Consider the following 11337-nt stretch of genomic DNA (forward strand, 5'->3'; position numbering starts at 1 on the left):
TCCATGGCCATCTCGTAACTCTCGATCCAGGCTGCGGGTTGCAAGTCATCTGTGTAATTAGGCACCTTCCTAGGGCCTTTGAAGTCCTTAGGTACACGTTCATTACGGATAGCTGGCACTAAACAAGGGACACCCCTGGTCCTGGTAGGGATACCCACGTCGACAGAAGTCGTCGGATAAGCCGGGGGGGTCTGGTAAGCCGTCAATTGAGGCACTTGCTCCGCCTCTTGCCGCGCTCTGTCCTGGTCTGCTGCGTGAAAGGCTCCATTATGAGCCGGGCCATGGCCAGGAGGCGGGTCATGGCGTCGGACGTTACTTGAGCCGGTCGCTAAGACCATGTGTCTGCTATAACTCGGGCTCCGGCCTGGACGAGGGGTCGAGTGGATCCTGTCTCGGCTGTAGGAGTACGCCTCTTGCTGTGCCAGTGCTGTCTGAAGGAGTTCCCTGACCCGGCGGGTTTCAATAGCCGTCGGAGAGTCGCCGTCAACTGGGAGAGCCGCCAGCCGTGCTGCCGCAGCGACCATGTTCTCCAGCGGGTTATTATAATGACCCGGGTGTATTGGCACGTACTGAGGCGGGGCAGGGGGCACCTGGGGAGGCCCCATCACTTGTGGCTGAATAGGGGTCCCGGACCCGGGCACTATGACCCCTGGCGGGTTACTAGACCCTGCACCTGGCGTGTTGTAGAGGTTTCGCGGATCGTAAACCGGAGGGAGTCGAGATTGGGCCTTTTGATGCCTCCTTCTCAGGACCTCATTGGCCGCGTTTTGATCCATCGTGAGCCGGAAGGACTGCGCTTGAATCAACTGGGTTTGGGCATCGAGAGCCGCCCGCTCCGCAGTCATCCTGATCCCTTCCGCTGCTAGACCCTCCTTAGCCTTCACTAGATCCAATTTTAACTGTGCGACCTCCGCATCATGCTGAGCTTGATCCGCCGGGTCAACCGTGGCGGTTAACAGGGCCGTCATCTTGTCCGTGAGATCCATTAGCACCTGATCCGGTGAGGGCACTGGGTTTCCCGCTCCAGCAGCAGGGTTCTGAACAGGCTGTGCACCGGCCATAAAGACCCCAACCTGACTCGGCAGCTCAAACGGGTCCGGAATACTGTCACCATCGGAATAACCCATGAGCCGGCCATCTTGAAGTTGATACAACGAGTTGGACTCATCGGTGGACGACTCGCCGTCAGAGCCGGCGGCCGTTTTATCACCAGACCCAGATCGATCCGAGAGTCCTCCATGGATACACCCCACAAAAGCATGCCTTAAGGCAGGCCGGGCCCGGGCGGGTCGCGCACGCTGAGCCGTCTCGACGAGATCGGCACAGACACCCGGCTCAGGGCCCGGCTCACCAATCTTGCCAATGAAAACATGAATTCCGCCGAAGGGGACCCGGTACCCGTACTCAATTGAGCCGGCGTCGGGGCCCCAGTTTGCATCGTCGATGTAGAGCTTGCCGCGACGACTCTTGGTCATCCGGCCCACAGCGTATCCCTTGAGCCCTTCGAAGCTGCCCTTCAAGAACTCAAATCCACCGTGCGCTGGCCCCACGGTGGGCGCCAACTGTCGTGGAATTGTCACGGCAGATGTCCTCGAGCTAGGACTTAGTCGTGGAGCCATCGCAGCTAGGAAGCTTGAAGGGGTTAATGCGGGACAAGGAACACGAGGGTTTATACTGGTTCGGCCCCTTACGGTGAAGGTAAAAGCCTACGTCCAGTTGAGGTGGTATTGATTAGGGTTACGATCACCAGGGAGCTAAACTGCTATGCCCGGTTCTCGATGAGATTGTTCTTGTCCCTAAACCGCTGCCGGGTCGTCCCTTTATATAGGGAGGCTGACGCCCAGCAGCTCTCAGAGTCCCGGCCGGCTCATAAGAGTGTCCGGCTCGGACTCTCAGCTATTGTTGCCTTGCACTACAAGTTCTACCATGATAATGATTGTAACTACGGGCCTTAAGCCATATCCGGGTCTTAAGCCCATCTCTGGCCCACCGTCTTCAAACTTGGCGCCGGGCTTCTGGTAATGACCATTAGAGTAACCCGGCCCCTCCTGGCGGGTGACTCTAAGACCAGCAAAGCCACCCGAATGTGCCTACAAATCCTGATAGGAGCTGCACATATCTCGTTCTCAGGGCACACCGGATTGTCCAAGCTTCCGGTAGGCCAGACCAGAGTTGCCCCTGGTGGCCACCGGCGACTAACAGGTAGGACCAACACTCAAAGGAGCACTGGCCCGGGGGGGTAAATAAAGATGACCCTCGAGAGCGCGACTCCCAAGGGAAAAAGGCTAGTTGAGGCAAATGTAAAACCAAGGTTGGGCCTTACTGGAAGAGTTTTATTCAAGGCGAACTGTCAAGGGGGTCCCATAAATCACCCAACCGCGTTAGGAACGCAAAATCAAGGAACATAACACCGGTATGACGGAAACTAGGGCGTCAAGAGTGGAACAAAACACCAGGCATAAGGCCGAGCCTTCCACCCTTTACCAAGTATATAGATGCATTAATAATATAAGAGATATTGTGATATCCCAACATAAACATAATCCAACATGGAACAATCTTCATCTTCACCTGCAACTAGCAATGCTATAAGAGGGGCTGAGCAAAGCGGTAACATGGCTAAACAACGGTTTGCTAGGAAGAGTGACAAAGGTTAGAGGTTCATGGCAATTTGGGAGGCTTGAAGAGCAAGTGAATAGGTAGCGCAGCATAGCGATAGAACGAAGCAACTAGCATAGCAATGATAGTAATGAGATCCAAGGTGACGGTCATCTTGCCTGAAATCCCACTAGGAAGAAGAATGAGCCCATGAAGAAGATGAAGCCACAAAGACGAACGAATCCTCACAATCGCAACGGCACGGTAACTATCGAGAAGAAGCACGCAACAAGGTAAACACACCACACATGAACAAGGCATGATGCTCAACCAAGTATGATGCATGACAAGGCTATATGAAGCTACTCATGACGAGAGATGATGCATACAAGAACAACACATCAAGGCAAGTTTAAATGAGGCCGGAAACAACATATAACAATTCCGGTAAGTCCTCATATGCAAATTTCGAAATTGGTCCAGAACTGAACAAGAATTAAGTTGAAGTTGTTTAACAGCAAGTTAAAGAGCACCATGATGATCTACACGAAATTTTAGTCAAGTTACATATAAAGTTCATTAGATTCGGAGCTACGGGCTAGAAGATATGAGCAACACAAGATAAACATGGCATTGATGCAAAATGCATACAAACATCAAGCAAACACCTCAAAACAAGGATGCAACATGATAATAAGAGTCTACATGCAAAATTAAGCAAGTTTCATATAGAGCATGCTTAAAACGGAGCAACGGTGCAACACATACACTCGAAACAAGACATAGCAACAATCTGTCCAAAACAGCAACTAGGCATAATGCAAGCGTGAAAACAATATGCTACAGCAAGTCAACATGAAAACAAAAGGCATGGACATGATGTACAGGTAAAGCACAACAAAACATGAACACTGAGATATCTCAAGAAATCACTAGAACATGCTCAAAAGGAAATAGCAAAATTGCAAATAATAACAGGTTCACAGACTTACCAGAAATTACTGGACATGGCAGAAATAACATCAGGTTGCAATGTTTAGAGCTATCAAGCAACATGCTACAGGAACTTAACATGGCAAAACAAGGCATGGCATGAATCTACTAAATGCATATGACAAATGTCCCTTACCGACAATAAGTCAAAAAGGACCAGAAGATATGATGGCAACCATGTAAACATAGCAAGTTTCGTTATCAGGTTTCAGACTTAGCAGAAAACAGAGCATGGCAGAAACAGACATTATGAAGGCATCTTTGTGAGCTTGATGCACTCATCACAAAGCAATGCATGACAAAACAAGCATACCTACCGCAAGATGGCATGTTCATGAAGCTATCCATGGCAAAAGCAAATACATAGCATGAAAGGATCAACTACAACAAGCTTGGCAAAATTGAATATCACGTAAACAATCTGCCAGGAACATTTTATAGCAAAAGTAGAGCCAGATTGAGTCATGCTATGGCACTCCATAATTGCAAACAAGGGTAGGAATGGATCAATTACAACAATATCTACAAAACATCCTTACTGAACATCTCCAAAATAAGCATGGATCTCTCTGTATCATCAACTTTACATGGCAACAAAATAACAGCAGACAAAGACTTGTTCGGAAGACGAATCACCGTCTCTGAAATCAGAAACATTAAGAAGCCTAGTTTGCATGCTTGTGCTAGTCACCACAGATATCACAAAAATACATGGCATACACCTCTGTAAAGATGGCATATACAACAAAACACATGGCAACAAAATAACAGCAGACAAAGACTTGTTCGGAAGAGGAATCACAGTCTCTGAAATCAGAAACATTAAGAAGCCTAGTTTGCATGCTTGTGCTAGTCACCACAGATATCACAAAAATACATGGCATACACCTCTGTAAAGATGGCATATACAACAAAACACATGGCAACAAAATAACAGCAGACAAAGACTTGTTCGGAAGAGGAATCACAGTCTCTGAAATCAGAAACATTAAGAAGCCTAGTTTGCATGCTTGTGCTAGTCACCACAGATATCACAAAAATACATGGCATACACCTCTGTAAAGATGGCATGGCATACAACAAAACACATGTAGAGCTCATGCACATAAGATGCACAGATTCAAAGATACAAAAATAACAAATCTCCAAGTTCTGATAACAGACAGCAGATAACAGCAACTAGCACTCTTGCAACAATGATTTGGGCATCAACATGGACCCTAATGAACATGGCACAATGGAACAAAATGAAGAGCATCTCGAGACGAACATATGCATATATTATATGCATGAATCGGAGCACCACGCATGGAGTTATAGCATGAAGAAGGAGGCATAAAAATGTAAGGATTTCGGGACAGCAAAATCTTACCCTCTCAGATCCGAACCTAGGGATTCGGCGCGCGAACCGAGACGGCTGCGAGCTTGCCGGCGGCGAGGGCGAGGAGATGGCCGGGGAGGTCGGAGGAGGTCAGACGGGGGCGGATTCGACCGGATCCGGGGCCGGAGTGGCCGGATCCGCCGGAGAGGCACGGGAGGCGAGGGGCGACGAGCTTGGCCAGCTCGGAGCGGCGCCGGCCGGCGAGGAGCCGCGGCGGGAGGCGGCGGAGCACGGGAGGCGGGGCCGAAGTGGAGGGGCGGCGCGGGGCGCTGCCCGGCTGAGGCGAGGCGCGGCCGGGCGGCGGAGGTCGCCGGTGCGGGAAGGCGGCGGCGAACGGCGGCGTCGGGTCGGTGGCGGAGCGAGGTCCCGGCGGACGGCGCGTTCCGGCGGCGCGGCGGAGGGAGCTGGGCGGCGCGGGCGCGGGGCGCTCGGGCCCGGTCGCGGCCCGGGGCGGGCCTCGGATGGGCCGAGCGGGCCCGGCGGCGGGGGAAGGAGCTGGGGCGACGTGGCATGCCGGGATTGGGCGAGGAGGGGGCGGAGGACGCGTCCGGCGCGGAGGTGGACATGTCCGGCGGCGGGAAGGAGTTTGGCTAGGGTTAGGGTGGAATTCATCCGCGAATTTTTGGGGGAGGGCACCTATTTATAGGTAGAGTGAGCTAGGAGAGTCCAAATGAGGTGCGGTTTCCGCCCACACGATCGTGATCGAATGACCGAGAGCATGGAGGGGGTTTGGATGGGTTATTGGGCCTCTTTGGAGCGGTGTTGGGCTGCACACAAAAGAGGCCTTTGCGGTTACCCGGTTAACCGTTGGGGCATCAAACGACCTCCAAATGGCACGAAACTTGACAGGCGGTCTACCGGTGGTGTACCAAGGCCGCTTGGCAAACCTCGGTCCATTCTGAGAATGTTTAACACCCGCTCACGAAAAGAGACAAAAGGGGGCGCCGGATGACATAGGAGTGTCGGATTGCAAAACGGACAACGGGGAAAATGCTCGGACGCATGAGACGAACACGTATGCAAATGCAATGCACATGATTACATGATATAAAATGCAGATGATGACATGGCAAAGTGCAACACGCAAGCAAATTACATGGCAACGACAGCGAATAACTGGGTGACACCTGGCGCGTCGGATCCGGGGCGTTACAGGTCGACACTCGCGCCCGCCTCGGCCTTAGATCCGGAGCAGGTCGTATCATCCGAAGACGGGAGTATCAGCCCTGTCGGACTCTTTTCTATCATGGAACTTCCGACCGGAGACCCAGATGCGGTCTTGGACTCGCTTCTAGGCGACGACTCCGAACTGTCGATGTCTGCGTCGATCGGGCCCAACCAGGTGTCTATCACCGAACTCAGCCCTGCAGATCCGCAGACTCCTACTCAACTTTCACCCTTAGACGAAGCATTGGGCTTAATGCGGTCTCTCGCCATCACGGAAGCTTTACCTCCAAACTGCGCCCAGCATGGGCTGGGGGCTGAGAGCGGTGAATTTTATGACCCGCCCACCACCCACTTAATAGCCACCGTCGAGGATTTAACCGACATGCTAGACTACGCGTCCGAAGACATCGACGGTATGGACGACGATGCCGACGCCGAATCAAGCCAAGTCCCACCTATCACAGGATGTTGGACGGCCACTTCTACCTATGACGTATACATGGTGGACACTCCTGATAAAAAGGACGACGAGGATAATCAGGACTCCGATAAGGACAAGCCCGTCGACGAACCACCAAAGCGCCGACGCCAGCGGCGCCTCTCACGATCGCGTCGGGAAAGGGACAGCAACACCGGCACCGGAGACCATGAGACTCCGGATAATGCTGAAGACCCCGAATACCCCATTGAGCCCACATCCGAACAGGATGAGAGGGAGGAGGGTCAGTATAGCCCCGAACACGCTGATCATGAAGATTCGAAAGACAGCAACTATATGCCAGTCTCCGAAGAGGATGTTAGCCTTGGTGACGAAGATTTTATCGTCCCAGAGGAACCTCTCGAACAAGAACGCTTCAAGCGAAAGCTAATCGCCACTGCACGGAGCCTGAAAAAGAAGCAGCAGCAGCTCAAAGCTGAATAGGATACGCTCAATGAAAGGTGGACCAAGGTCCTGGCCACCGAGGAGTACGGCCCCGAGTAACCCATAAAAAGTTACCCCAAGCGCAAGCTACTGCCACAATTCAACGATGAAGCCCTTGAGCCATACCGTCGAAATACAATTAGGCAGATCAACCAGACTGACCACCACGTGGACGGGATAAAGCAGCACATCAAGCCGAACACCAGCCCGCACCCCCTCGCCGACGAGGCAAGGAAATAGCAGCTGCGGGCTATACATATGACTTGCATCAGGACCTGGCCAATAAAGCTGGTTAGACGAGATCGATCTATGGATCAAGAGGCCGTGCCCCAGCACGAGATCATGACTATGAAGCCCGGCGTGATGAAGATTACAATATTCGGGATCATCACCGAACTCAAATGTCATCCGATCTCCGCTGCGATGTCGCACGGTATAGGGGTGCCGCACACCCCATGTGCTTTACTGATGAGGTAATGCAGCACCAGTTTCTGGAAGGGTTCAAACCCGTAAACATCGAGCAGTATGATGGTACGACGGATCCGACCGTCTGGATCGAGGGTTTTCTTCTCCACATACATATGGCTCATGGAGATGACCTTCACACCGTTAAATATCTTCCTCTAAAGCTGAAAGGACTAGCACGACACTGCCTGAACGGCCTCCCAGAGAACTCCATTGCAAGCTGGGAAGATTTGGAGGATGCTTTTCGGGCCAACTTTCAGGGCACTTATGTCCGGCCACCGGATGCTGATGACCTAAGTCACATAATCCAGCAACCTGGCGAATCGGCTCGCAAGCTTTGGAATCGGTTCCTAAGTAAAAAGAACCAAATCGTGGACTGTCCGGACACCAAAGCCTTAGCGGCCTTCAAACACAGCGTCCGTGACGAATGGCTCGCCCGACACCTCGGGCAGGAAAAGCCGAAGACCATGGCAGCCTTAACTGCACTCATGACCCATTTCTATGCGGGTGAAGATAGCTGGTTGGCTCGTAGAGCAACAGCTCTGGCGACCCCGGCACTTCTGAGGTCAGGGACGGCAATGGTAAACCGTGCCGCAACAAAAATAAACGTCAAAGCAATAACGACGACGCAGATGACACGGCAGTCAATGCTGGATTTACTGGTTCTAAATCCGGTCAATAGAAGAAACCTTTTAAAGGCAACAGGGACGGTCCATCCAACTTGGACAAAATCCTTGAGAGGCCCTGTCAGATTCATGGCACACCCGACAAGCCTGCAAACCAGCAGAAACTGTTGGGTTTTCAAACAGGCCGGTAAGATAAATACCGAACACAGAGGAAAGGGACCTCCAAGTGAGGACGATGATGAGCCCCGACAGCCGAACAACGGGGGCCAAAAGCAGTTTCCCCCCGAAGTGAAAATAGTGAACATGATCTATGTCACTCACATTCCCAAAAGGGAGCGCAAGCGCGTACTAAGGGAGGTCTACGCTGTAGAGCCTGTCGCCCCAAAATTCAATCCATGGGTAGCCTGTCCGATCACCTTTGATCGCAGGGACCACCCAACCAGTATCCGTCACGGGGGTTCGTCCGCCCTGGTACTCGATCCAATCATCGACGGATACCATCTCACTAGAGTCCTTATGGACGGCGGCAACAGTCTCAACTTGATTTATCAAGACACTGTCCGCAATGGGCATCGACCCATCAAGAATCAAGCCTAGTAACACTACCTTTAAAGGAGTGATACCCGGCGTGGAGGCCTGTTGTACGGGCTCATTAACACTGGAGGCAGTATTCGGCTCCCCAGACAATTTCCGAAGTGAAGAACTGATCTTCGACATCGTCCCATTTCGCAGTGGTTATCATGCACTGCTCGGATGAACTGCTTTTGCTCGCTTTAATGCAGTCCCGCACTATGCTTATTTAAAGCTTAAAATGCCCGGACCTCGTGGCGTTATCACAGTCAATGACTACATGGAGCGCTCCCTCCGTACTGAAGAGCACACCGCGGCCCTTGCAGCCGAGGTGTACAGCGGCCTTATCAAGCCGAATAATTCGTCGGACATTAAAGCCGATGACATCTCTAAACAAGTCCGGCCCGCACCGCACCGCGATGATTCGACGGATCCGGACCTTGATTAGCAGCTTGGCCTCCGCCGACTGCCCTATAAGGTTGCGGCTTACGTATCGCGCGTACATAACTACGCACTCGAAATACCTTGGGCAAAGCCGGAGGCACACTGCGGAAACAGTCCATAGCACGGTTTGACCCTATTTGGACATTATACACCTTTTCACTGCAGGTTCATTAAGAGCTCCATCCGCTGTATGGTTGCATCAGGGACCCGTTCAAGGCTGGTTTTCCCCTCCTTTACGGACAACCATCAAATACCCCTGTCAAAGGATTCGTTACTAAGGAGAAACGGCGCAGACGTGCGGCAGGGCATCACTGGAGTCTTCGAACCAGTACTTTTAGGCCCTGTACTAGACTTTCCCTTATGTAAAATTTTAGGCATATAACATGACCTTTATATTTATGGCATTATGTGTCAAAACACGCCTCAACGTACTGATAAGGATATAAAGGAAGCGAATGATCCCCCCTGTCTCTCTTTTTTGGGTTTTTTGTCTTATCATCCATATTTCCTCCTTGCTTTCGACTGACGTTCATGCTTCGGCATGGCCTTTATACCAGGGGCTATATTCAGCCCCGCAAACTCTTAAGTCCGAACACCTATAGGGAACTCTTCGGCGTCCCAGATATTGCACTATATGCATCGGCTCCGAATCATGTCTTTGGTCTATAGTTGGGTTGCCCGGCTCCTGTGTTTACCACCTTACGTTCCGCAAGTTCGGCTAAGGTAGTAAAGGGAGAACTACTGCGATTGTATTTCCGGTTCGTCCGGTCAAGTACCTCAGTAGAGAAAGCCACAAACTGACTGTCATGATATGCGAGAGCTGGTCAGCGATCCGGTGACTTGGTGTCATACTATGAACCGTTCGTGATTCATGCCGTGTTATACGAGGGGTTGGGATTCGACCAAGCCGTGTTGCAAAGGCGCCGCACTTCGGATTGCCATTCACGCAATAGGGGCTAGTACTTAGCCCCACCAATGGACTCCTATGGCTAAGTGAGGATAATAAAGCCGCATAGTCTGATTGCCTAGTTCATCTAGCGAACGCCTCCTCCACGGACCAAGACGTTGGATAAAGAGCGGACACGCATTTGTGAACACCCTGAAAATACTTTCACGGGGGTGGAAGCCGACGACTGGCAATCTTCACATATAAAATGGCCGAACAGGAGCATAAACTGACCAAATCATACGGTGCAAGCATAAATATTTAACATTATGAGTTCAACATGGTCTTTGCAAACCGAACTCCACTACCCAAATATGATATCCTTTGAACATTGGCCCTCTACAATTCGGGCTCCCTCCAGGACCTCGCCGAAGTACCTCTCCGGCCTTCGGTGATCCTTGCCTTCAGGCGGCCCTGCAGTGGCAATTTTGGTGGCCTTCATCTTCGCCCACTGCACCTTGACGCGGGCGAAGGCCATCCAGGCACCTTCTATGCAGGCCGACCGCTTTATGGCGCCGATCCGGGGACACGCATTGACTAGCGGCCTCACGAGTCCGAAGTAGCTGCTGGGTCTGGGCTCGGCCGGCGAAAGATGGACTATTACATCCTTCATGGCCAACCCGGCCACCCTATGTAGCTCGGTCAGCTGCTTTAGCTAATCACTGAGGGGCACCGGATGCTCTGGCGCAAGGTACTGCGACCAGAACAGCTTCTCCGTCGAGCTCCCCTCTTCAGCTCGGAAGAACTCCGTGGCGTCAATGATGCTCCTGGGCAGATCTGCAAACGCGCCTGGAGAACTCCAAACTCGGGTCAGCAAGATGTATCTCCTACTTAAAAATTTGCTCTGCAGAATAAAGGGCTTACCAACCGCTATCTGCCTTGCCTCCTGGATCTCCCGGCAAGCGCCCTGGGCTTCAACCCGGGCCTCCTTCACGCTCTGGAGAGCTTTGGCAAGTTCGGAGGCTTGATCCGCATTCTTCTGCTCCAAGGACTCGCACTTAGTTATGGTGTCCTTGAGCTCTTGTTCGACCTCGTCCACCCGCGGCTCATGTTTTCGGTGGGCAGTTTCCTCCGCCGCTTTGTCAGCGGCCGCCCTGCTCACCTCCGCCTCCTTTTCGGCTTGGGCACGCTCGCTCTTGAGGGACTCGACCTCGGCTGCGCCAACTATGAGTATAATCATAAAACTCAGCCAGTTAAAAGAATTAGCACACATATCACTTCGGGT

This window comes from Triticum aestivum, chromosome 5D (genome assembly GCF_018294505.1).
Source record: "Triticum aestivum cultivar Chinese Spring chromosome 5D, IWGSC CS RefSeq v2.1, whole genome shotgun sequence".
NCBI classification, from domain to species: domain Eukaryota; kingdom Viridiplantae; phylum Streptophyta; class Magnoliopsida; order Poales; family Poaceae; genus Triticum; species Triticum aestivum.